Genomic DNA, 27,982 nt, shown 5'->3' on the forward strand with positions numbered 1-27,982 from the left:
CCTACAGGAGGAGCACAGAAAGCTCAAAGCCATCTCTCAGTCAGGTCTCCAGAGAAGGGCAGGAAAAGCTCCTGGGTTCCCTTTGCCTCCAGTCCCAGAAAACTCAGGACACAGCTTTTCTCATGGTTTTTAATTTTGTCACAAATAGCAGCTGCCCCAGGAAATTTGTAATCATAAAGTTCCTCTTATTTTCTACAAGTTTTTCTTATCGTTATGTTTATGGACTATGTTAACTTATGGGGTATTGTTTTAAAGATGAGTTGTTTAAAGGCAAAAGTTATTATTATCTCTCTCTAAAATCATCTTTGATGAAGGCACAGCTTTGTGTCCACTGATTCCTGAGCCTCATCTCTGTAGTCTTCATCACCTGCACCAGACATTCATTACTCCTATAATTTTTAGTGCTTTTGGATGGGTTCAGTACCTTTTGCCATCTCTCCCATTTTCAGTTAGGAGTAAAATGGTGGGAATCACCCTCCACCAGTCTGCATATCATTATGGGATGTTTGGCTCCAGGCTGTCAAGGCAGTACATGGATCCTTTTATATACTATCCCCCAACATTTTTTCTTTTTTTAAACTGAAGATTAATCAATACCATAAATTGTCATCTGATATCTGGTCTCATGTAATATTAAGTATGCAAAGGGAAAAGGAATCACAAAATCCTGGCTTCCTAGATCCCCCAAGGGCTGGCCAAGTGGCTGCATTGATTTGGAAATGATGATATAGCTTGGAATCAATATTTCCACATCACTGTGTGTGAAAAGTATTTTTTCAGATTCTTTCACCTCTACTAAAATGATCTTCCATCATATACTTGAACTGGGTCATCAGCTCACTGTTAATTTTATCAATGACTTTTTGTATTTTGATCCTTTCTTCTTACTTATGGCAACACTAAAATTAGATTTTTACATTAAACCATCTCATTTCATCACAAACCTGGTCTGGCAAACACAGCTAGAGTAAAGGATACACAGTTATAGTTATTTCCAGCTACTCTAAAGTTGCTTGAGAGGATATTAGAGCAGACAGCAGACATTTAAGGTTTTATGGACTTTCTGTAACCTCTGAGTTTGAAGAAGAAAATCTGATGGCCCCATCTTACCTTGCACAAGCAGCCTGATGCAGTTTGATTATACACTCAGGTTTCAGTTGCTTTCCCTTAAATCTGACAATTTTGTTGTATTTTTGTATTTCCATTTCTCTTCTTGGATGGAAATTCACCATAGATTGATAGCAAATAATGAGGGGTTCTTCCCAGATCAACATCTTTGAGCTGCAGAGGCCTCAGCCCCAGGCACCTTCCTCCATTAACTCAAACATCAGCTCCATTTCTACACGATGTGTTTCTACAAGTTTACAAAGAGGGAGCCATGATTCACTTTTAAGCATTACCTTCTCAACTTCCGTACATCTTTATGCCTCTTGAGTGAACATTGAGCAGCGTATCGAACACTTAATATTTCCTGCAATTTGCATCCCAAAAAATCCATAAAAAGGCTTTAAAGATGCCATTACCACATTTAGTTTTTCCAAAGACCCTTCGTGCTTAGCATGTTAGGAAGACTGACAATATTCACTTGAGCAGCTGTCCAACATTCCTTTAATCTGCATGACACATGTTGAACAACGCTCTCAACAAATGCATTTCCATTAGTCTGGTATTCCCAATAACATCCTCCCCCTCCACTCAGCCTCCTCCAACTTCATCCAAGCTCCTTTTAATTCTCATCTCTTATGTTACAACTACCATATAGTTCATGACCAGAGCAGTGGGTGTCCGAGCCAAAATTCATTACAGCCTATTGAGTTTTTTTTTGCATTGACTGGACTTTGGACTTCATGCTTCAATTCCTTGCTCTTCACAATTAAGAAGTTAATTAAATAATCCTAAACACAAATACAATCTGTATCCAGGCAACGACTGACTAGTACGTCGCACACGTTACTTGTAAAACGTGCTCTTTATTTGTCTGCTGTAGGACAATTAGTGAGCCTGTCTGAGAATGCCAGATGAAAGCTCAGTAATCTGAGACTGAGAGCATGAGAAAGGAAATTGGTGGCTAACCAAATAACCATCATCATGTTTCTTAATGCTCCATGATCAAGCTGTGTTTAGGTCTCGCAGCAGAAATTGTCTTGTTGGGCTTAACGACACATGTAAAACCTGAAATTAGAACAAGGGACAAGAGTTATACAGCCTGAAATAATAATAATAATAATTTCTGCTTCCTCTGAAAAGCGAGAGTTGGAGCTAATGCCACATCATGCTATGTTCTACAGAAAAATCAACCCAGAGAAGAAAAGAATTTAACCTTATAGGACATCTGACTTCCTGCCTCTCTAGGGTTTCTTATGCTCATCACTCTGGTATGTGACTTCACAAAAGTCACTGGAACAAAAAGCATTCCCTGTTTTGAAGATCATAAAAGCCTTGATGGACTATACATGGGTAATTCCAGGTTGTTATTAAAACCAGCTTTTTTAAAATAAAGAACTAAAATTACTACAACCCCTTACTGTTCTCATCCTAATGTAGAGACAGTGTTCTGTACTATTTTCTGCAAAAGAAAGGAGGAAATATTTCTTGTTCTTAGAGTCATTGAACAATAACAGAATGGCAGCCATGAAAACAGTAAGGGATTGAGTTTGAAATGTAAGCATGGAACCTTTTCTGTCATATAAGAAGAAAATCTTTTTTAATGTCTTAAGAACTATGTCTCTGAACTAATTGATCTTATTCCTTCATGAGTGCCACATAGTTATAACACACTGAGAGCCACCTTCACAGTTATTCTCAGAAAGTCTGAATGCTCCTTGCTAAAACAACAGTAGGACATCCACTTAAAAAAACCAAGCAAAACACACACACAAAAAAAAAAAAAAAAACAACCAAAGCAGGCAGCATACAAGACAATCTGCAGCACTATAAATCATCTCTCAAAGAAACCAGCAAGTCAGAAGATGCAGAGGAGTAGCTGAAAAGTGGACAAGAGCCAGCAAAGAGATGAGAGATAAGAAGTGGTATTTCAGCAAATAATACTTGCCAGCCAAAACAGAACAATTATGTACAGAGCTGACATGAAAGAGCTGTTTTAAAAGTGCTGCCAGTTTATATGAAAGAAAAAGATGAAATAAAGTCCTTTCCCTGTGGCTCTGCTCTAAGTCAATGTTGCACACAAAACGAAGATTTTTTTTTAGCATGTTCATGTACTTAATATTTCAGACATCTGTAAAAGTAAAGAATCATCTACTAACTTGTTCATATTTCTCTACTTAATATTTCATATGTTAATTCAAAATATTTCAATCTCTTCCACAAAGGATGTGTTTATAATAACTCTTGGAAGTTAAATGAATATTGTGTCAACTTTTCAGCTGATACACATTGCAGATAGTAAGAGTAGTTTCTTAGTGCAGTTACTTCCAAGTGCCACACAAACCAAAAATGAAATTTATTACTCAACAAAACACTGGTGCTGCTACTTTCAAAATAGTCTAATTCTCATGAATGCTTACAAATTGCAGTAAACCAATTTTAGTATATGCATTAAATTGAGGGCAAAGAGACCCCATGAAAGCTAATAGTTATGATGAATAATCTATAAGTTAGCTACAAAAGTAGTAAAACTACTGAAATCTATGTAAAGGAGAAAAACACAGCAGAAATTGAAAGGACAATGAACTGTTCAATACAAGTAAACCAGAACCTCCCCTAAACAGAAGGATGCAGTTGCCTGAAAATTCTCCTCTCTCTCATTTTTTTTGTTGTTTTCTCCCAGCTGATGGAAAAGAAGGAGAAGAAGAGCCACTGTCGGGAGATTTTCACGGATGTTTTTCCATGAATTGACCTTTGAACCATGTCAAGTAATCCAATACACCCAAACTTGGAGCTTACTTATTCCACCAGGAACACAAATATATTGCTTGGTAGGGTAGCAGCTCCGTGGCCTGTAAGAGTCCTGAGATACATCTGCAGTGAGCACTAACTGGCACCAGACCAGAAATCTGTACTGTCAGCTTATGGCAGTGCTGAACCCAATTAAACACAATCTGCTGAGATGAATACAAAAACATGCTCTAGACTTTCTGGGGGGGGAAATAAAATTATCATATTTTGCTGACATAGGATCACCTCAAAGCATAATAAAAAATATTATCAATGCTTAGCCAGATAAATATGATCTTATTTGACCTAAGCCAACAGTCTTTAAGCAAGAATAATTTTTTTATTTATGGAAATAAAGATTCAGGCTAGAGTGGTGCAAGGGGGTCCTGCTGTTGAGTGCAGGATGTGCCTGCTGGCTCTGATGTTAGACGTGAACCCAAACTGCCATCTTGGGATCCAAATGTGAGACCAATTGGATCCACCTTACTGTTTTTAAGCTCTCTGCCAAATTATTTACATCAACAAAGGTCTGTTTGGCTGTAGAATTTTATTGCAAAGTTATTTTAATACCTTCATTCTTGTCTATTCACAGAACCACTTCCACACCACTAGTTATGCCTGGCAAGGTGGAATTTAGTGTACTAAATTAGCTTTGAGGTTTAAGTCAAGTTCTTCAATTTTTACAAATCCCTTCTACATGTTCCTATTATCAGACAATCACTTTTTTTCAAATGTTATAGAAAATGTATTTCTAGTTATAGGTTTGTTTGCATATTTGTTGAGCAGCTTGGTCTAGTGGAAGATCTCCTGCCTACCACAGGGGTGTTGGAATCAGATGATCTTTAAGGTCCCTGATAATCCAAACCATTCTATAAGTCTATGATATAAATAACATAAATAAATAAATAGATCAATCCCTTAGTGTGATTTTTCATAGTAAGCTGTATTTTTCCCACACCAGAACAATGAATGAGATTTTGTGTTTGCTTTATAGACATAAGCTTTATATAAAAACCCAGCTTGTTTATCCACTGAGAATCAAAACATAGCTTCCTGTAAATAGTTAAAACAGTCTTGATTACTAAGCAGAAATTAAACATGCAAACAAAATACTCCCCTTGTTGTTCAAGGGAGATTTAGCTAAGTAGGTACAACCAGAGCTTCTCACCAGGCAAGTGAAAAGGATTTCATTTGTCCCCAGTCAGCACTATATTTTGTTATAGGACACTTAAAACAAACAAACAAACAAAAAAACCCCACAACAACAACAACAAAAACCAAGAAAAAACCCAACCCAAATTTAATAAGAAAGTATTAATATATTTTATATTTTCTATCTTTATTTCTTGCACTGATCGTCAAAACCACAACTGTTTAGACCTCAGTCACTTCAGGAAAGAGTTGCTTTTCCTAGTTTATTTTGCCAGTTTGGTTTCATCAGGAAGCAAAGTCATGGACACAGAAAGAGCTGCTCAGTCTCCACAGCATGCTAAATGTTAACCTCACAGTCTCAGCCTCACACTAATAGAAAACAATAATAAATCTGCTAAACCTGTCAGGTTTACAATCTGGAAACATTAATGGTTGATATGGAGCATAGAGAGTTTTATTGGGAATGAATTGCACTTGAGGAATGCAAGATATCTCTGATCCTGGAAAAAAAGCCTTCTTAGAACAGAGGCACAGATCTTTTAAATGAGCAAGATAAAAAACACTTAAAAAAAAATCAAGTCAAATAAAAAGGAAATTTTCCCATTATCTTAGTTTTGAGACAGTGTTTGATTCAAAGCCAGTAGACAATTTGTCCTTGATCTCACTGTAAAAGCAGAGTCAGCTCTCCTGTGTTGGAGTCTGGAGCTGCACGCCTCCTCCCTCTTGCATAGTTTTATATCCATGTTTTTGGGGATGTTTTCTGGCTTTTCCAATCCCTGTCCTGGATTTTGACTGGTAAAGACAAGTCAGTACTGCTTTCTCTTAAGAAGGCCACTTCTTTTTTAGTTAATCTTTCTGTAAACTGTAAAAAGAAGTGAAATTACCTCCAAACATGGCCACCCTTCACTAATTGAAGTTCCTCTAATTGATGCTCATGGGCTGCATGGCTTAACCAACCTGTGCCCAGAGGATTGTTGGCCCAAATCAAGCTGCATTCTCACCTTTTAAGGTTTGCCTCAGAACACCCTGAAAACAATTCTCACTACTCCAGCAGGTTTCCACCATCACAAACAGATAAAATTAATGTTGGGGAAGTTTTCAAACACTTCAGTGATTATACAGCCTGTACTGTACTTAAATAAAGTCCTTCAGGCACTGGAGAGTTCTTGCCTTGCTGGAAAGAAGCAGGGCATGAACTCATAAATTACTGGAGGAGCTTTTTTCTTTTTTTTTTTACTTTGTTAATTCACCTATATAAACCAGAGAGAATTCAACTCAATCATCCATATAGTAGATCCATCCTTTCTACCACTGCATTATCTCTGATCTATAAACTACCCACACTGCTGCCACGCTAACTGGAGACACTACTCACTTCTAGTATTGTTACTCGTAATAAAGTGGATATTTACTCCACTTTAACAAGGTTAGTTTTGCCCACAGCTTGTGGGAGCATGAGTGGGAAAGTCAGTGGTGTGCAACACAGGGTGGCATGGATTAGACATCTGTATTCCCTTGGAACCAAACCAACTCAAAAATCAAACTACGTGATTTCTGCACAAGTTCACAGCAGTACAGACCCTGTTGCAGGCTCCTTGGCAGGGCAGCAAGCAGCCTTTTGCAGTCCTGGACATTCCTGGGAATATGAGGGTTTTTTGAAGGGTGGTAGGGTGTTAGTCCTCCTTTCCAAGTGTGACCAGAAGTGCTCAGCCTGCATAAAGCAGATTAAAATTCAAGCAATTATTTGGATCATTACAAGACCCAATAAAGATGAAACATCATTGCAGGCTTTTTGCTGGACCATCTGACTCAGCCATACACAAAAAGGTAGGAAGCAGGCAGGGGAAGGAGGGGAAGCGAGGCAGGGAAGGGAAGGAGCATATGCACAGAAGTGATGCACGAGAAACCATTGCCAAGGCCAGCAGGGCAAATGTCCCCAGTGTGCTAAAAACATTCAGTGCTGTGCTCTCTTCCTGACCTCTTTGGCTACGTGCTCTGTCTATTCCAGTAAACAGAATAAGGCCAGGACACAGGCTGAGCGCTGGGCCACGCTCATCTTTACCTCCTTGCTCCTGGCATGCTCCTGGCATGGTTGGGGCTCCCTCAAAGGCTTACCCTGGCAGTCAGGGCTTGGCCTGGCTTCAGGGGAAAGCTCGTGGTCATGGCCAGCATGTCCCACCTTGTCTGGGGGAGCCTGAGCAATGGTACGTGGGCAAGGATGGCAGCTGAGGTGAGCAGAATGAGCCACCTGGCCAGGGAGTACCTGCTGCAGGTACAGCCACTGCTAAAGCTGGGAGGCACCAGCTTTATGCTTCGTTCTGGCTAAATCAAACTCTTAAAAGCAAATCATGAAGCACTTGTATACCCATATGTGGGAATCCAGAGCTTCCCTCTGTCTGCCCTGGAAGGCCTGGGACCCTGGCAGGGGGTCAGGAACCCCCCTGTACAGAGCCCCCAGAGACACTGTCTGTGATCTCTGTCCATGGAAAAGAGTTTTCAATCTCACAGGATGAATTACAAGCTCTGAGTGATTGATATAAGTAATAATTAAGTGAGGCATGGTGCAAAAGTAAAATTTTAGGATTCTAGATTAGGGGTTTAAAGAGGACAAGATGGAGGAAATTGGGCGTGTCTTGTCCTTTTTCTCCTTCTTCATGCCCTCCATGTTTCACTGTAGTGTTGGCATTTTTCTGTTGGTTTAGGCTGGGGACACACTGTTCAACGTAGGTGACAGATATTGGCACATTATTGTAAATATAGCACAGGTAGTTTCTGGTATTTAATGTTTGTAACATCCCACTGAGGGCAGAGCCCCACACGCTGCCCTGCAGGACAGAGCTGCGGCAGGGCAGCAGAACATGGTAGAGATAAACAGAATAAACAACCTTGAAACCAGCACAGACAAATTATGGCTTCTTCTTTGGCAACGGGGCAGAAAGACACAGACTTTCTACAATCTCAGAATCAATAATACCTCAGATTCCGACACCCATCCATGTGTCAAATAGAGAAATGTCACCGGGGTGTGCTCTTCTGCGGCTTTGCTGAAGCAGCCTGGCAGCAATCACTGCATGATGTGCCCACCTTCTGCCTCTCTTGGCTCCAGCCTGCTCCTAAAACACTGTGAGCCTCCAGCCCTGACACAGAATTTAGTAATAAAGAGTTGGAAGGCTTTTCCAGAGAGGACTGTCCTTTTCTGCAGTGTCTAGTTAAGGCCTGCCCTCCAGTGCTTGTGATGCACTCTGGATTGTGGAGGTAAATGCAGCAGGAAAGAAACTGGCTCTTCTATGCAAATATGTGCAAGTAGCCTGTGTGACAAGAAAGTGGCAGAGGGATTCTCTTCTAACCTTCCTTCTTCCCCATAAATCATACTGAATTGTGCACTATTTTCCTGTTAATGCTCAGGGCTTAGAAAGCCTTGCAGAAGGATTTACTGTGAAATTTATACCTTTATTTAGAGGATTACTCACAGGTGGTGAATTGACTGAAATCTCACTGTGCTGCTGTACACTGCTATTCAGAACAGCAATCTTGGCATCAATTTAGCTTTGCATTCTGTAGAGAGCTTTTTCTTTTGCATGTTTGTTTTCATAAGGTGCTTTATTCTGACTTGCTAGCTCAAAGCACACTTCTTACTCACTGTTTTGCTTGCAAAAGCCTTGTTCAACTGGCAAATTAATATGAATGCACTGGAAAACAATATCCCACCAAAACTGCCCATAGGCTCTTCTGAGGAGAATTCAGGCTTTGAAATATATGTTTTATTTATAGAATGTCTATTAGAAATCAAGCCAGGAAGTTAAAGCTGCTGAAATGCTAGACATTCTGTTTAATTTTTAAACAAAATTCTAAACAATATATTCTAGTATAAAGGAGGCTTTTATGAATCATGAGTCATTTTCTGTTGATGGAAATACGATTGGTATCTCATGTAACTTATTACTTCCCTGTTCTGCCCCTGCTCTTTCCTATTGAAAGTATCTGACAATCTATCTTTGCTATTTATAAAACACCTAAATGGGCTGATAACCAAAGAGAAAAGAGACTGTTTGAAGTTACCATTCAAAAGGTCTTTCAGTGCTCCCTAATTCCTCATAACCTGTCACATGTCAGTCTCACACTGCTCATAAGAGCAAAGTAGGACTGATTTGAACATGCACATTTTTTCCCATTTTTTCCATCCTTTTGTCTAGCTGCCTGAGTTTCAAAACATGAAATATATTATTAATTCAATCCTCACCAGAGCCATCTTTTTCTGTTGAGTCACAGCACCAGATTTACAGACAGGTGTCTGTTCTTCACACAGTTGTCTCTCTGCTGGTTGGCTTATTCCTCAAGAGAAGACATTTCCAGGCTCCTGATAAATATATTTCATAAAAAGAATCATTCTTGGAGGCATTCTTAGACAATTCTTATTTCAAAGTGCTCCATAAACACAGTAAACTAAGAAAGCTGCATGAGTTTTCCAGCACCTGGAAGAAACCAGGTGAAGTGCTGTTACTTTCCAGGTTGCAGTCATTATGACACCTTATAGATTAAAACCCAAAATTTAAAACATTAAAAATAAAAAGAAACAGAGTAAAAATCCACTTTTCTAATTGCAAGGCACAAGTGCTTGGGCTGGGCTGGCCCAGCATAACAGCACCTTAAAACCACTGCCTGATTTATTAATTGGATCCTGCTTGTATATGGAGGGTGTAAGAGTCAAGCTAAGTAAAAGAAGGGACATATTCACCTCTCTCATGATAGAACATATACTTTTGACTGTGTCCATAAATAAAAATTAATTATAATAATCACAATAAATATTTTTTTCAAGAGAAACTAACTGTGTGTTCTAGGGAAGGACAATTTATTACCTGTAACATTGAGAGGTATATAAACATAAATAGGTACCTTGTTAAAAAGGTTTTTACTTGAGAAGAAAGCTTACTTCCAAATGTAGTGGGAATTTTGATAGCTCCTCTGTCTGTCCCAAACTTACAATCTGTTCCAAATATTTCCTTTGCAAACCCTGAGGAGTCCAGAAGAATCCTCTTTGAAGTCCACTGTCCTATCAGAAAGCACTTAATAGCTTTTGGAGCAACACAGATTCTGTCACTAGTAGCGTCACAGAAAAAGTAAAAGTGGGGGGAAAAAAAGAGAAAAAAATAAAGGATGCCTTACTTTCACATCTCCATGCAGAAGGGAGGAATGAGGTATTACTTCACAGATGCCACCTGGGCATCTTCTTTACCTTCACCTCTCCCTGCAGGCGTGCCAAACACACAGAATACTACACTGAAGTGTATGGCCATGCCTATTATAGTAAAATGAAATGGTCTCACCTCAGAGTACCAATCTTCCTAGGTGGAAATACAGAAAAAAAGCCTCTGGGCCTTTGGCTAAAATGATCTTGAATCAGGTACAGCAAGAAAGTGTGGCAGGCACAGGGCAATAGGAGGCAGGATGATTCCAGGGCTATAAACCACTCTGCCAGAGTCAGTTAAATGAGTGTGCAAACATTATTTTAGGGGTTAAAAAAAGAAAAAATACTCAATACATATAGAACAGATGTGGTAAATTTGAATGCAACATGAAACCTGCAGATCACTGAAGTCAAAAACAAACTGTAGAGAAAGTTGACAAACATTAAAATGGCCACATATGGAAACTGAATAAAAGGAAGAAACAACAACTTACATCTTCCTCTTCCTCCTGGTAAAGGGCTTGGGATCACCTGCCAAGCTCTGCACCTTTGCCAAAATAAAATTTTTAAGCCTTGGACCCAGAGGGGTAGTGAAAGGGTAAAGGTAGCATGCAAGAAAAGGATAAATACCACAGAATTTGTTTGTACATTAACTGCATATAATTGCAACCAGAAGTATTAGCAGCATTGTTATTCGACTAATACGTATTTAATTAGACTGTTTAGAATTTAATTAATTTAATTAGATTAACAATGTGTTTTGCGTTTCCTCCATCCTTAACGAGATGTGAAGAGGAACAAACCAGTGGGAATCAGAGCAGCTGCTCTGCAATTTACATGCAACAGATATCCCATGCAAATCAAAGGCCTGGGAATACATTTGCAGATCTGCAAACAACTTCCTGAGGAAAAAAAAACTCCTTGCCTACTGAAAAAATAGTGTCTTAAAGAAAAGAGAGTTTCTTATAATACAGAAGCTTAACTGCACTGATATGGAGGAGCAAAAACACCCAAAAAATTGAAATATGCTCCTGCTGGGGTCATTACCAGACATGTTAGTTGATTCAGCACTCCATGAACTGCAGAAATTCACAGTTTTAGAAGCTGTGACTGAATATCTGTCTTAGGGAAGCTGCGGGAGGATCCTGGTCTCAACTCTGCTACTCTCACAGCTCCTTAGTGCTTACAAAATCCCAGTGATTCTCAGTGTGTGTGTATGGCATCAGGGAGATGTGCAAGAGGAAAGAGTGCAGCCTCAACAGATCTGGCATTCCTAAACATGGGAATTATATCATGAAGTGGCTGTGTAGGAAACCAGCAAAAATAGGGAAAAGAAAAAAAAGAAAGAATACAAAATGAAAACAAAACAAAAACTCAAGGAAACAAGAAAAAAAAGAAAAAAAGAAAAGGAGATAAGAAGGAAAAAGAAGAAGAAGAAGAAAAAGAAGAGGAAGAAGAAGACGAAGAAAAAGAAGAAGAAGAAAAATAAGAAAAAGAAGAAGAAGAAAAGAAGAAGGAAAAGAAGAAGGAAAAGAAGAAGGAAAAGAAGAAGGAAAAGAAGAAGGAAAAGAAGAAGGAAAAGAAGAAGGAAAAGAAGAAGGAAAAGAAGAAGGAAAAGAAGAAGGAAAAGAAGAAGGAAAAGAAGAAGGAAAAGAAGAAGGAAAAGAAGACGGAAAAGAAGACGGAAAAGAAGACGGAAAAGAAGACGGAAAAGAAGACGGAAAAGAAGAAGGAAAAGAAGAAGGAAAAGAAGAAGGAAAAGAAGAAGGAAAAGAAGAAGGAAAAGAAGAAGGAAAAGAAGAAGGAAAAGAAGAAGAAGGAAAAGAAGAAGAAGGAAAAGAAGAAGAAGGAAAAGAAGAAGAAGGAAAAGAAGAAGAAGGAAAAGAAGAAGGACAAGGAAAAAGGAAAGGAAAAGGGAGAAAAAAAATAAGAAAAAAGAAAGAGAAAAAAAACAAAGAAAAAATAAAAAGAGAAAAGGAGAAAAAATAAAAAAGCAAAAAAGAAAAAAAAGAAAAAATGAAAAAGGGGAAAAAATAGAAAAAAGAAAAAAGAGAAAAGGAGAGAAAAGAGAGAAATAAAACGAGAGAAACGAGAGAAACGAGAGAAACGAGAGAAAAGAGAGAAAAGAGAGAAAAAAAAGAGAAAAAAGAGAAAAAAGAGAAAAAAGAGAAAAAAGAGAAAAAAAAAAAAAAAAAGAAAGAGAGAGTGGAAGGAAGGCTCAAATTATTGCAGCTTTCCAGATGCAGCAGATACAGATCCTTTAAACAGTTATTTTGGGTCTGAAACCTGGACTACAAGCTTGCTGCAGTCAACCCAAACGAGTTTGTCCTGATTATTCTGCTCAGGGTTTTCCACTCCAGGAACTGAAGCACACAAGGCTATAACAGCAGCAGAGCCGCTCAGCTACAGTGAAAACATCTTAGCAACAAAGGAAACAAGGCAGTATTTTAAAAACAAATGTGTTTTTTCTTGCTTCTTACGGAGCAGACAGAGGCGGAAGAAACGGGCTTGACAGTTTTACTTGTGTTTAATGGATTTTAAAGTGGCTCTTGGCAGTGCAATGTACTCCTGCTGAAGGACCAGTGAGATAGGAGGCAGCTAAAACCTTGCAAATGCCTGCACACCAAGTACAACCTGAGAACACCACTTTGGCAGCCAGAAGACGTGCTGCTTTTTCTTCCCAAAGTTAAAATAAACTTTGCTTTACTTTCCCACCCAAATTCTATAGTGAATTTTTGAAAGAGCTGGCCAGGGTGAGGCATATCCATCTGTCATCCTTCTTGGAAGAGCACCCAAAGCACGCTCAGCCTGCTTTGCCCCTTCAACCTCTATATCCCTGTTAACATTGGTTTGTTTTAGTACTTTTGTTTCGTTTTCACTCTTGTCCTGTACTGATCCGTCTTTCCAGACAACCAGAAAAAAAGTGGAGAGTCACACTGAATGGAAACCATCACACCACATGCCCAGCTATTGTTTGTTCTTCCGAAATTATGGATTAAAGAAGGCTTCAACTGGGCTAAGATTTTTCAAAGGATTGCAAGACAAACAACAGACAGAAAGAAATGTATTGGTGCGTTGGTAGGTGTTTCTACTACTTTTTTTGTGTTTTGAAGGACTGTGATCATTAAAAAAACTATAAAAGGAAAACATAAACAGCCCTAAAAAGAAACCAACTGTCCTGAATTATTTCACTAGCTAATAGAAAAATTGGATTTTCTCCACACATGCTGAATTATGACCTGCACTTCCAGCACTACCTGCACTTCCAGCTGTTCCACATCCACCCTGTCCAGCTGGCTGATTCAATGCCTCAAGCAATCTCTTACTTCCTCAGTCTCATCAATTTCTTCCAAGAAAGTGGTGATGGAATATGCTATTTCACCATTCCCATTTTTCTTCTCTCTTTTGGATATTTTTATTCATCTCTATTTTAACTTCTGAACTGTTGCTAAATATTAGAAGCAGTAACATTAGGAAGACAAAATATCCTTCAGAGTCCTGGAAGACATTGGATTACATCCAGGGAGTCATTAAAGCTACCCTGGAGACTATAGTTTTGGAAGATTCTCATACATCAGTGTATTTTGGGACATGTGACACAAGGGTCTTATAGATCATTTTGTTAGACCTAAAGAAAAATTCTATTGAATCTATCACAATCTTTTGTGTAAAGAAGCATGCTCAGAGTGTACAACATTATAAAAAGGGGGTCTGTGAAGAAATGAAAAAAGTTGAAGTATAAAGGAGCTTGAGAAGGTGGGAGAAATATCTACAAAATATTTCAACTGATGGCTGGTGAGAAAAACACACTTCATGAATTAAGAGTTTTGAGCATCAGGAACATGCTGCTTTGTACAGTATTTGTAGGATACCCTGGAAAACCACCAGCTCACTGTAGCACCCACTCAGTTTTTGGGAGGCACACTCTTCAGTGCAAACCCAGAAATACATGGCTGTTAAAAGTTTTAGAATGTCATCCACTAATTGGTCTTTGTAAATTCTTCATGATCTGAGCATTGCTTTTCATTTTTCTTTCATTACTTGCTGAAAAGCAGAAAATTCTTTAGCTGCATAGGGATGCCTGGAGACCACCTAATCCAACCTGCTGCTCCAAGCTGCAGCAGATTCCTCAGGCCCTTGTTCTGTCAAGTTTTGTCCATTGCCAAGAATTGGGAGTTTGTAACCTCTACAGGTCCCTGTAGCAGTGTCTAACCATCTCCAAAAATTTTCTTCTCATGTCAAATTGGAAGCTTCCAGTGTTCTTACATGATTTGGCTCACCACTTCTACCGTTCCATCACACACCCCTGAAAAGAGCCTGGATTCCTCTTCTCTTCATTATCCCATCAGGAAAATCCAGCTCTCAGCTGCTCCATTCAGCACTTTGAGATCCAAAACATCACTGGGCTCCCTCCAGAAGGTCCCTGGAGCTGGGGGGCCCCAGGCTAAATGGGGCTTTGCAGTCCCAGATAAAGGGAAGGAAGCACAGCTAATCTACTCATTAGCTGTAGGTAATATACTGCTAATCCCTGTGCTTTTGGCTGTCTTCAAGCCCAGCAGTGCACAACTCCTCTCTGTAGTTCTTCTTTCACAAAACCTTCCAATAAATGGTGAAGAAAAGCTAATTTGCATTCACTCCATGGCTTGAGTAACTTATGACGATCCCACAGGTTTATTTCTGCACAGAAGAGCCAGCTGGTGATTTCAGCACACAACTGTTTTGATCTCTCTCCATATCAATATACACATTCCCAAAAACCTAAGTGCTTGGGCTCCTTGAATAAAGTAAATTTAATAAAAAGTTTTCATAGTGTACTGCTCAGATGAACATCGTGCTGAAATATTGTATAAACTATGTGTTCCTATCTTTGAAATTTATAATTAAATCCAAATGTCAATACGATTTATTTTTAAAACATCTCTCAGACACCATATTAGGAAAGGATAGAATTCTGCAATATACAGTGGAGGAAAAAAATAGATCCTTAAAAGCTGTAGACTACAGACATGCTATTTTATATGAAAGATAGCACTAGATTCAATAAACTTCACCAGGTCAAGACTATTGAAGTGATTTATAGACACGAAAATTACAATCTGCACCTATTCTTTGTACATACCCCCCAAAAATACCCTGAGCTTCATCTCTGACTTTCCAACAAGTTCACAGGCACTCATAAGAACGTAACAATGAAAAAATATTATTTTGTTTTATGTCAGCAGTACTCACAATGCTTAAGAAAATTGGCTCTGACACCATTCCCATTTTATATATACACTCCATTAATTTCTGCACTGTCTTTGCTCTACCAACTAACCTTAACATTTAAAGGTAGGATAAAGTAAACAATTCTTGTATCCCCTAAAATATCTAACTAACCTTTAACTTATTGATTAAAATCAAGTTGTTCAAATGTCTTAGGTTCACATAAAGTAAACACACTCTTCACAAAGCAGAATTTAGGCCTTGGCCACTCAGAAAGTTGCAGGCAGAATGTTGTGGCTGCCCTGGGCCAAGCACGAGGGGCAGCTTATCCTGCAGAGCTCAAACCTTGGCAGGCAAAGCTTTCCACAAGGCAATTTCTTCCAAGAAGATGCAAAGCTGCTTCCTAGTCCCTTCCCAAATCCCAAACACCAGTTGGTGGCTGTGCACTCTCATGTATGAAGGCTGTCAGAGCTAAAAACCAGAAAGAGCTTGGGTAGATTGGCCACTGATGGCACCGGAGAGATGGCACCAAATGGGTAAACTTAGGGAAGGTGTCTGACAGAAATGAAAAAGTCTGTGGAATAAAGGGGATACCAGAGGTTCTTTAGAAAACAGAGCAGACAGTTCTTTCTAGAGAAGTTGAAAGTAGACAATTTGGCTGGTAGTTGAAGAAGATTATTTGGGAGAGTTAGGATATGCAACGCCAGGCAGAGAAATTATTTCAGCCAACCCAGTGCTTGCCTCTTCTCACAGATGCTTTAGGCACCGTGCTGAACCTTGTTATCCCATTAAATTTGTGGAAGACTTGTAGAGCCCACTCTTTCAAACCACATGCTCTCCCCTACTGTAGAAGAGGAGCATCTTGATGGGTGGAAAGATTAATGGAATGCCTCTTAAAACTTCCACATCTGCTGCATCTCCAGCTGCTTTGCTAATGGAGTCACTTCGTGCGCACATCTGTGTTTTACATCTGCCCTCAAAGCCCCAGTTGTGCAGTCAGGATGGGCCAGTCTGTCTTCCCCCACTACCTGCTGACATCTTTCCACCACTTCCCAAGCCCAGGTTAAAGTGCTGAATTAAGATTATCAATATGCATTGATTGCCATAAGTAAATTTACAGAGTAAAATTACTGAGACCAGATGGAAGGGATGGAAATCATGGTTATGGCTCTGCCATGCTGGTAACCACACACAATGCCAAGCTCTCTTTGGGAAATAAGAGCTGGGATCTAAGTATTCTAAAAATGAGAAGGTGGAATCATGTCTGAAGCTACCCAAATAATTGTGGCTTTCTCTGTTCCACATCTGGTTGTAAGCCCATCTTAAATCAGCAGAGAAAACCCACCTGGCAGAAAATCAAGTCTGAGATCAAACAATTCAAATCAATGCCACTCACACTTAGTTTGGGCATACTGCACACCAGGGATGGATGTTCCGATTTTACTTGTTACATACTCAAAATTAGGCAAATTGCATTATGTCCTTCAGAAAAGCATGTACACAATGATTATTTCAACAAATCATTTCTCTGGCACAGTTAAAAGTATCTGCCTTCCCTGTAAAAAATTTAAAAGGAATTAACAAATCTAAGGACAGCAATATTAACACAATCTTCTCTTGGGGAGACTGATAATCTGGATAATAGCTTAGTAGTTGGTTTTTCAGTAGCTTTTGTGCCAGTTGAGGCTACACAACTGCAGAGCAGTCCTTTGCTTAATTTACACAAGGTGTCTTAGTAAATCAGCATCTTTTACAAACAATTTATGAGAGAGATGCACAAGTGTAAAGCTCAAAGCTCAGATTATTTGCTATTGTAAACTGTGTGTAAGGCCATATGAAGTGTAGCTTACTGGCACTGCTGGATATCAGCAGCCTTTCTGGGGATTTATACCAGCCTATTTTATTACAGAACTTGGTCCTGTAGTCATTTGCAGAGAAATTTCAGTCAAGCCTAGCAATCTCTGTCACCTAACAAATGACTTAGAAAAATGGGCACCAATGTTGATCAATTTCCCCCTTTACTGCCTCTCAGTAGAAGTTACTTCTGGTAGTGAGTCAGCCAGAAACTGCTCATAAACTCTCTTAGCATGACTGCCCAAGACTTTGGATTAAAAAAAATCAGTGGCTTTTCTTTCTTTTTTTTTTTTTTTAAACTTGGAGCCAACCCTTAAGCTCAAGGAAGATACCTTAAACAGAGAACAAAAAACTCCTTACGTGGATGAGGGGCATGGAAATCAAAGATACAGGAAAACCAGCAAGAAGTGCTTCAGTGTATTTCCACTCCCCTAAATAAAAAGTGAACAAAAATACTGGCCCCCCCCCAACCACAAAATACCCAAGCATACAACATCCCCTACCAAGGAGCACACAAAAACCCAAAGAAAAATTCCCCTCTTTGGAATAAACAATAATTAATAATCAAAGCTAAATTATCCCCTACTTAAAGAAAACCTCCTGCCAGTTTAAAGGCACATTGCAGCAGCATAAAATTTGCCCCAATAAATGTTTATTATTAAAATTTCTTTCAATGATCTTGCTCATTATCACCTTTTATTCTACTGCTCCTAAAACACTCTTCAGAGTTTAAAGCACACACCACTCATCACTATCCTGCTGCTCCTCCACAAGTGCATAAGCAAAAGAAACAAGTCCCCAAGGAAAACCCAGCAAACAAAACCTCCAGAAGTCTGCAAGACCTGCTTATTGCTACTTTCAAAACAAGGCATGGCTGAGGATGGCACTCTGGTAGCAGAAGGAAAGCTCAGAAGGTGCTGAGGACAGCCTCACCCACCACAGTGTGTCCCTGGGGGCAGGAATGAGTGGCTTTCATGGAACCTAAGGAACAGGCTGTATGCACACACCGTGGGCTGCCTGACTCACTCCATTATCACCTCCTGTCTTTTATTAAAGCACTGTGGCTGTAAGTGCAATTTCCCTACCCTGAAAGCAGGCTCTCCCAGCCTTGCACAGCTCTGCAGCCCATGGGAGATGGGAGCCTCTGTCACTGCACTGAAAGGAACTAAAACAGTTATGCCCTCTGTCTTGGTTTGAAAAGACAGGTGTCTGTGAAGGAAGGCAAAAGCCTCCTGTGAAATGGAAAAGGTAATCCCCCCCCCCCCCCAAATTACCACAATTTCAAAATTAAATGGCTCTCAGGCAAAGATATGGCAATGGGAATAACAGTTCTTTACTAGGAAAAAAATAAATGAAAATTAAAAAAAATATATAATTAGTACAAACAAAACTAGTGATAGAGTCAGAAACCTGACACCCTGAGGAGTCAGGGTGTTGGTAATAGTCCAGTTAAATGGTGGCTGTTCCTCCTGGAGTGGCAGATGAAATGCTGCTGAAGCGGTGATCTATAGAAGGGTGGAGTTTTCTCTGAAGGTCTGGTGATGGAGTAGTTGGGCCTGGTCTTCCTCTGGGAATCCAGTGGGGAAGAAAGTTGCTTCTCTGGGAATCCAGTGAAGGGGCTGTTCTGGTGTCCCAAAAAACGCTGATTTTATGCAGGTAGGGATGCTTGGCTCCTCCCTCTGGGTGGAGCATCTCACAATGGGATGATGTAACTTTACCAGTCATGCAGTGAGTCGTTAGTGGACCATTAACAGAAGATATCTCCCTGAGGGAGACATTGTTCTTGGGAGAGATAAGAAAACTGCCCAACCTCCAACAAATGGCAAATAGAATACATGCTTATCTTACAAGCCAGGACACCTCTCACCGCTGCCTCCCCTCCCAATCCCAAACAGAAACCCAACAAAACCTTTTAGGATATAACAGCAGTTCCCCTAAATGCTAACAACTCAGGGGGAAACCAGGACATCCACGCCAAGAGGCAGAAGCCAAAAATATTTGACAGAATCAAAAAAGGCTGGAAATTACTTCAGAAGCAAAACAAGATTTCAGGCTGCTTTTTGATGTGAAATCAAAAACCTTAATAAAAATATAACTGTCCATAGCTCCTTCCCCCTAGCTTCCACTCCTGGAGGCAAAACAGCTTATTCACAATTGCAACTCTCCTGCTTGCAGGGCATGCAGGCTCTGTCTCTGAGGTGTTAACAAGACACTTACATCTAAAGCAGGAGGTAGCTCTAGCTTTATACAAGACAGCATCAATTTATTCAGCACATCTGTCACATACACTCTGCATCACCCATGGATGGATTTGAATATATCATGTTTTCTTTTGCTAATCCTACAAAGCCAAAATTTAGTTTTGGCTAAGCGAAGCTAAGCTTTGCTTGTTTTTGTTTTTATTTTCCAATATAAAATATATAAATATATAATATATTTTTGCTATATTTTTTGGTTTATTTTAAAGCTAAGTGCAATCACTTGATGCCTATTTAAAAAGCAGCACAGGTGGAGCCAAGAGCAAAGCCAAAAAGCAAGTGCAAAGCATCAGAACCCATACACACATCAAAGATCACTGTTCAAGATTAGCTGAATACACAGGCCAGGGAAGAAGGTTGTCTTGGTTTTGAGCTTGTAAATGGAATGGCTTTAATGCTTTAAAGGCTGGATTAACACAGCTGATAGATCTCTAGATTGGCCTTTTTGATTTTTCCTCTAAAAATGCTATTGCAACAGAGCTTTGTAAACAGACAGATGTTTGCTGGGGTGGAAGTGCTGTTTATTGACTCTTTTGCTCTGCTCTAACTTTGAGCTTCCCTTCCATTTGTTATGTTTTCTGCTATTCCCTGTCTCCCCTTTGGATTGGAAGCTTGCAAGAGTATCATCATCTCACATGCAGCCTCCCAGTGGCCACTGAAAATCAGTCATGTGCACAGATGAACACCTGCATAAAAAAATGTTGGGGTGTTTCTGGTTTGCCTTTTTTTTTTTTTTTATCAAGGAAAGACAGAATTCTTCTTTACACCTGATAAAAAAAAACCCCAAATCTACAAACCCCAAAAAAAAACCTGACCCAAAAACCCCTTCACCCCAATACACTATGGATTTGATGCCTCCAGCTCAGCAAAAACAAGAGAGATGTGCTGCAAAGTCAGCTGCCTATGCCCAGTGCTATGCATTCTTTGCTCTGGGTGTTACCTGCTGAAGTTTTCTCTCTTGGACAGAGCACAGAATTGCAGATTTTAGGGCAAAGTGGTAAAGTGAAAATACCATTTTTTTTTTAATTATTAGACTTGGTTCCTCAGAGCTTACACAAACAAAGCTGTGATTAATAGATCTTTGGTTGAGTGAAAAATACACATTTTTCCTCTGTCTGTATGTCTGGATAAAGTAAAACCAAAGCATAAAGCCTCTGCAACATGTCCATTGATGCCAGTTCATTTATCAGAGAAGATAGAAAGGGATCTGACCCAGGAGAAATATTTACTTCAGCCACAAATACTCGGTGCCTGTAATGAATTCATCTTCTGTCTTTCTCCATCCCCTGTGCTGAGATCTTGCTTCCTTGCTCTTTTTGCCTACTGTTTGGCACAGGAGCTGCTCGAGCAGAGCTGAGCTGTAAATGCCATGATCACAAATCCAGCACCAAGCTGGCACCAGGGAGAGAAAAGGTCCTATTTACAGCTCCTCTGGGCAGTGCTAGCCAGTGAAAATGCTGCTGCTCTGCCCATCCTTTGGTTGACCTTCACAGGAATACACCTGATGCCTCAGGTTTTAGCTTTTATGTTTTTCAGATTCTGTGCTGCTTTAGTGTGCGGGTCTGAGCTTCATATTAGGGGATGGTGAGCTTTCTTCACAGAATAGGGAGACAAAAAATTCCTTCTCCAGCTGGGGACCAAGGACAAATGATCCAAATCTCAGGCCCAGGAGCACAAACAACGTGGGGTAGAGAGAGAAAAACAAGCAGGATGGGACTGCCTGGGCTAAAGCTGGAATTGGAAAATTAAGCCCAAGGTGCCAATGGAGCAGAACTGATCCCAGTGAGAGCCCCCGGGAGCGCTCGTGAATTTTGGGACCATTTTGCATTTTGGTCCATCTTGGGTGCAGCCCTGGCTGGGTTCTTGTGCTGCCCAAGGTGGATCCATGGAGGAGATCCTTTTAATAAATCCCTGCTTTATTCTGTAACTCTGTCCAGCCTCTGCTCTAGGGCAGCCTTCTCAAGCCATCACACCTTTCGCCTTGTGACAAGCTATGACAAGGCTTTCAGGTTTGTCAGGATGTTCCTCCTCATCCCCTCCCTTCTCCTCTGCAATATTCTGGAGTTGTTCAAACCTGTATATGAACAAAAGGCATTTGAAGCAGCTGCATCTGAATGGAAATTGGACAGGTTTCAAACAAAGAGGAAGACAAATGCTGACCTTCATGGTAAGTACTGTGAAATACTGAAAGCTAGCAAATTCTCTTTGACTCTATATGTTTTTAAATCACCCTTTTTATTTTTCTTTTTTTCTCTCTCACCCTTGTGCAGCTGAGTTAAAACAGAACTCTTTTTCTCCTTAAGTAATGAGGTAAAAAAACACCTTATGTAGTTTATAGAGAAGCTCAAATGAACTTGCAGACATTTAAGAAGAAATTTCTGGGTGTCCACTCTGACAAGGAGCAGAAAGGTATTCTGAGTTCTTATTGCCATCAAAACTACTACACAAATCTTGAATAAATACAGCGAGCAACAGCTTACAGTGCGAGATGGAACAGAGGTCAATGTGCATATGAGATCGCAATGTTCATGTCACTGAAAGTGCTCTGTTACCTGCTGAGATTTATTGCTTTAAATAACTCCTTTAAAATAGGAAGTGCACAAATTGCATCCACAATGATAATTGGAGCACCAAGAACCACATACAAAAATCCTCAGGCAAAGTAATTTCATAACTTGACCAGTGTCAGTGATGTGCCATATAGCCTGTCCTGGGGTGGTCACATACAAACAGCAGGGAGGAAGTAAATACCAGGAAAAACTCCAGAAACCCTAGAATTGCTGGCTTGAGCCAGAAATGGATTTCTTTAGTGAGTATTACAGTGTACATGGACACATCAAAGATAGAGATTTCCTTTGAAATATGTGTTTCTTAAGAGAACCTGAAGAAAATTTTCAGAGTACCTTCACTTGTTAATTCTATTTTGATGGTTAAATAAATTACTACTTCTTGCCAAGATACCCTTGTAGAAGCAGCTGTTGAAATCAAGTGGTTATTTCCTGACTGTCTCCAAAATTTAACTAAACAATGTTTTATCAACAAAGTTCCCCATTTCAGAGTTTTGGACTGAGCTGCAACAAACCGGAGACAAAGATCTCAAATGTTCCTAGATAAGATTCAGTGGAAGTGCAAAAAGGTAGCGTGGGATGCCCGGATCTTGCCCTGTATTAACTCTAAGGTAAATACTGTTTACACAGACAATGTGATAATCATAAAACCTTGTTAAACACTAGCTAATAATTATACTTTGTACTTATTCAGAACCTTTCATCTCATCATCTCAGAGCCCTCTGCTAACAAAAGTTCATTTTTATAACATTGTAGGAGTAGCTAAAAAGCTGCCAGAGATGCCAGATCTCTGGGGTAGAAACCATAGAATCACAGAATGGTTTGGGTTTGAAAGGACATTAAAGACCATATCATTCCAACCCCCCTGCCATGGACAGGGACATCTTGTATTATCCCAGGTTGCTCCATCCAACCTGGCCTTGAGCACAGCCAGGGATGGGGCAGCCACAGCTTCTTTAGCAAACCTGTGCCAGGGCCTTATCACCATCAGAGTAAAGAATTTTTTCCTTATACCCAATCTAAACCTTCTCTGTCAGTTTGAAGCCATTCCCCCTTGTCTTGTCACTATGTGCCCTTATGGAAAGTCCCTCTCCATCTCTCTTTTAGGGTTTCCCCAAAGTCTTCCAATCTCAATTACTTCAGCCTTTCCTTACAGCAGGTCTGCTCCATCCCTCTCATCCTGTGGACTCACTCCAGCAGCTTCATGTCCTTCCTGTGCTGGGACCCCAGGGCTGGATGCAGACCAGTAAGACTCTAAGTGGGTTCTCACCAGAGCAGGGCAGAGGGGCAGAATCCTCTCCCTGGACCTTCTGGTCAGGCTGCTTTGGATGCAGCTCAGGTCATGCCTGGCTTTCTGGGCTGCCAGTGCACCTTGCTGGCTCCTGTTGAGTTTCCCATCAGCTCCCACCCCCAAATCCTTCTCCCCAAGGGCTAGCCTCAATCCATTGTCCCCCTCATTGTGTGTCTGTGCTTGGCATTGCTCCACCCCTCTGCAGGACCTCACACTTGGCCTTGTTGGACTCCATGAGGTTCACACAGGGCCACCTCTCAAGCCTGCCCAGGTCCTTTCTCTGTTGAAGCAGGACAATTCTCCACACCCTCACCTGGAGCTGGGGGCAGATTCCATAACTCTGCTCTAGGAACTGGCTACCCTGGAGTTTTTACATTAAAATGTAGCAGACTGAAAACAAAACTCTGCTTTCTTTGGGCTCTATTCATAAGAACAACAAAAAAATTATTTCTCATAACTAAAGGTCAGGCTCTTAAACCAGTGACACAAAGACATCCTGCACAGCAAACCACAGACCAGAAAAAGTTTGCAGCACAAACATTAGGAAAGCCAGTCAGCCATCTTAATCTGATAAACTGGTTTTGGCAACAAATTAAAACAGTTCTTTCATATTTGTGGGCAGTTTTTAATGGCTTGTTCTTGCATTTTAAGGTACTGGCTCCAGATTTCAGGTTTATGACAGGAAATGTGTTTAACTGTTTTTCCTTTAGGCTTTTGCTCTAAAAGAATAAACCATGGTGCAGTGACTACAGCAAGAGATAACTTTTGTCCTCATTGGAATCAGTGAAGCAATGCCTCAAGGTGAGCATCCAGCATAAAACCGAAATTATCTATCAATTTATGTGACTAGCAACATGGAAGTTCCCCAAGTAATCTGGAAGGCTGGCAGATGGCATGGGCTCAACTCCATTAAAAAACAATGTCAAAGACCAGACTCCAGACTGAGATTTCCTCTCTAAAATCAGTATAGGGAAACAACTAATTTTTCCAAATATTCATATGAATATTCATTTGCTATAATTGAACCACTATGGATGTCAAAGGACACATCTAGTTTTCGTGTTGCTATGGCCTGTGTTTTGATTCAAGAGGCAGGGAAAGCGACCACTGGAGTGTGAGATGTGACAGAAAACAGATCTGTTCTCTCACAGATGAGTACAGTTTCCCTTGCCAGGGAAAATTGCAGATACCAAGGACCTCAGTTGCCATGAGGATAAGAGGAGTGAATTTAAGCTCTTTCTGGATTCCTGATGTCAAGATCACTTTACACTGGTCTCGTCCCTCACATTTAATACAAAGTCCCTCAGTCATCTGGAGACTGACCAGTGCAATACCTACTGATAATATCATGTGTTATGATGTGTTCAGGAATTTTACCACAGTTTTCATTCCATATATTTCCTCACAGCTTTCTCTTTGACACTTCACTTTAGCCCCCAGAGTATCTGCTTGCCTTAATTCCCTTTCTCTTATCCCTGCTGAATTCACTCCAGTGCTTCCCATCTCATCTCTCCTGTTGTTTGTTTTCCTAATCAAATAATCCCCTTCCATTTTTTACTGAGCACCACTTACTTAATATTTAAACAAATTAAATAAACCAAATGAAATTAAATGAACCAAATAAAAAAAAATCTGCTGTCCCTATGTAATGTTTATCTGCTTGTTTAATAAAATATATTGTTCTGTGGGATACTGAAACTGTGGTTTTCAGCCATGGATTGCCTTAGCCTGTTTATATAGCATCTAGTGAAACAAAATCATATTCATAAATGGCATTGAGGTGTTACCATAATAAAGACGATTAGTTGTATTGTTGGTGGTTAACAGCACCAACAGCTTAAATAAAAAGTACAAGCATAGAGATGGAAATAAATCCAAAGAAAAGTAATACACTAACTATTGTATGGTATACTAATTTAAAGTATATTCTAAGCACAAAAAACCCTTAAAAAAAAAAAAAAAAAAAAAAAGAAAACCAAAACCAATAAATCCCCTTTCCTTTTTTGGAAACTTCCCATCCAAAGATAAATTATCTCTCTTTTGAGCTGAAGTTCCAAGAAGTTTGAATCAATATTACATCTCCAGCAGCTAATAAGGACTGGTAATGCAGACAAAACATTCTGCTGTTATCTCAGTAGGCAGAAAAAAACAAGCAGAATATTTTATAGCTTAAAATATTTCCTCCATAAAACATTTTTAATACCATGTGATCCTGCTAGGAAAATATGCCAAGTTATTTTGTCATTTTTGGTTTGAAATATATAGATGGCTCCTCTATCACTCATCAAAACAACAATTTTTCATTGCACAGACAAGGAGCTGGGTGTATACATAGTTAAATATGCTGAATATTCTGTGTTTTTAGAAAAGTCACCTTAATGGCTAAGAAAATACAGCCTCTGTCCCTCTTTAGAGTATTTTCTTGGATACATGGATTTATTCCTACAGGAACCAATCAGAATCACCTCCTGGAATTTTGTTTCACAGTATGTCTTGATATTTCAGCTTGCTGAGTCTAGCATGAAGGTGCTAAAGGTTTTGATTTTATAGTGAGGATAGGGGTACTTTATTTTATTCTGCAAAGAACAGAATGAAACTCTCTCATGCATCACTTTCCAAGTCAAAGTAACACAAGGTGTGGTGTTATCTCTCAGAGTCATAGCAACACAAATAACAAATAAGGTCTGGTGAGCCTTCTGTAGGACAATAATATTATTCCAGTTAACAGTGGCTTCAGAAAGAAAGAATTTTCAGAGAATCAAGAGGAATCAAAGAAAGGAAAAACCCATCAGATAATTTCCTCTACAGACTTTTCTAATTACATTTACTTTCTAAAATACCATCTTTTTCTCCCTCTCCAGGACTATCTGGTATCTATTATGACAGCAGAAAAACTTGGCAGAAAAAAAAATAAATTACCCTAGAACAGAACCTCCCACTCTTTAATTTAAATCCATGTGAGATACTGGGGAGGCTTTCAGCTCCATACTATGGACAGTGAAGTGACAAACAGGGAAGGCGGATGGCTTGCTTGTGGGCACAGGAAGAATTTGCATAAAGCAAGGAACTGAACACAGATTTACAAGTGCTCCAATCAGCACAATGGCCTTAGGTGTGACTCTGGGAGACCTTTTATTTTTTTTTCTTCTTCTTTTTTTTTTTTTTTTCCCTAGCCAAGTAAAGAGCAGGGGCACAAGCCCTGCTAAAATATCTCCAAATAGGTTGGTCCTACCTGCAGTAGGCACCTCCTTCTGCTTTCTCCACTGTCTCCCTGGGGGCTCCATGGCAGCATCTTGGCTCTGACCTTTCCCCTGTAGCTCTGATGTGCGTTGGGTTGTTTTTTTCTCAGGGACAAGAAGGAGCTCCTGTGGTAGTGGAATAGTGGTACTCAGAAATCTGCTAATCCAGCAAGTTAAATAACCATTAGGTCTAACAATGTCTGAGCTAAAAACAAAATAGCAGTCCCTATAAATAACCATGGGTTTATCACCCATCCCCTTTCCACCAAGTGCTCTGGATCAGCCTCTACAGAAAAAGGTCTGTAAGCACTCCATGTGTTAACTTTGATTCACACTGAGGGCTTTTTATGTCCTACTTCCAGGGGAGACTTGATAGCCCTAGACAGCTAATTTAAAGTGAAATTTTGAGCAGCAGAGGCCTCAGGTACTTTGACCTCAATATTTTGAAGCAGAGGACATAAGGCAGTTAAAATGGCCTATGGATTTAATCATTTTGCAATGTTATCTTCTCCAGAAAATATGATTCAATTGTCTTGGTGATTTAATCTATCCCTTGATGTCACTAGTGCTTTCAAAATTTTTTAATCTACTTGTTCACTTCTGCCTGCAATATATTGTACAGTCAGAAAATAAGATCATTGTCAGTGCAAGCCAAAGGTGGAAACCTTTCTGGCAAACCTGTGCAAGGCAAAATCAAGGGTTTGGGGACATAGCTGTTTTGGGATTTTTTGTTTGTCTGTTTTGTTGAATTTTAGTGGGGGGTTTAAGATTAAAAAAACCTCAAATCAAAATAAAACACATCTGTAGCACCTTAGTGAGCATACTCTCCTGTAGAGTAAACCTCCATACACATCTTGCTATTCCAGAGAGTTTCTGGGAAGTGATAGCTGAAAAATATATCAGAAATAAGGAGATGACAAAGATGTTCCAGAGAGAGGCTTTGCACAGTGCCATACCTGGATTTCACACTTTGGAAGTGGTAGGAGAAAAGGGTAAGGGAAAGGGTAAATGATAAACCTTTACCTGGACCTATGACCAGAAGGCAGCACAGTGGTCACCTAATCTGACTTCCTGAACAGCACAGAACACTAATCCAGGCCTTTCAGAAAGGGCCCAAACCTCTTTGCACAGAAGATTTTATTCCCAAATTAGACAAAAGAGCCAGAATTAAGGTAACATTTAGTCTAGAAGTGATTGCAATACAATTGGAGTTGCTTTCACATTTCCTGCTGGAGCTGTTTCACAGATGGCAGAGCATCTTTAATTAGAGTTGAGGACCATCAGGAGCAGAGCACAGCAATATGCATTCTCTTTTCTTGTACAGAGGAGCTCT

General features: G+C 39.8%; 1 long non-coding RNA gene across 2 annotated transcripts; it reads right to left on the minus strand.

Annotated features, from left to right (window-relative positions):
* Positions 1–973: 973 nt before the first annotated feature.
* Positions 974–27,977, minus strand: LOC140682253 (uncharacterized). 2 transcript variants are annotated; one of them, XR_012053741.1, is made up of 4 exons: positions 26,643–27,977; positions 9,287–9,403; positions 6,627–6,757; positions 974–2,172 (listed from the first exon to the last, which is right to left on the minus strand). It is a non-coding gene; the product is annotated as an uncharacterized lncRNA (long non-coding RNA). The 2 variants fall into 2 exon arrangements; XR_012053742.1 differs by lacking the exon at positions 26,643–27,977 and adding an exon at positions 10,729–10,961.
* Between the last annotated feature and the right edge of the window lie 5 nt (positions 27,978–27,982).

The sequence above is a fragment of the Taeniopygia guttata genome, chromosome 1A (genome assembly GCF_048771995.1).
Source record: "Taeniopygia guttata chromosome 1A, bTaeGut7.mat, whole genome shotgun sequence".
Taxonomy (NCBI): domain Eukaryota; kingdom Metazoa; phylum Chordata; class Aves; order Passeriformes; family Estrildidae; genus Taeniopygia; species Taeniopygia guttata.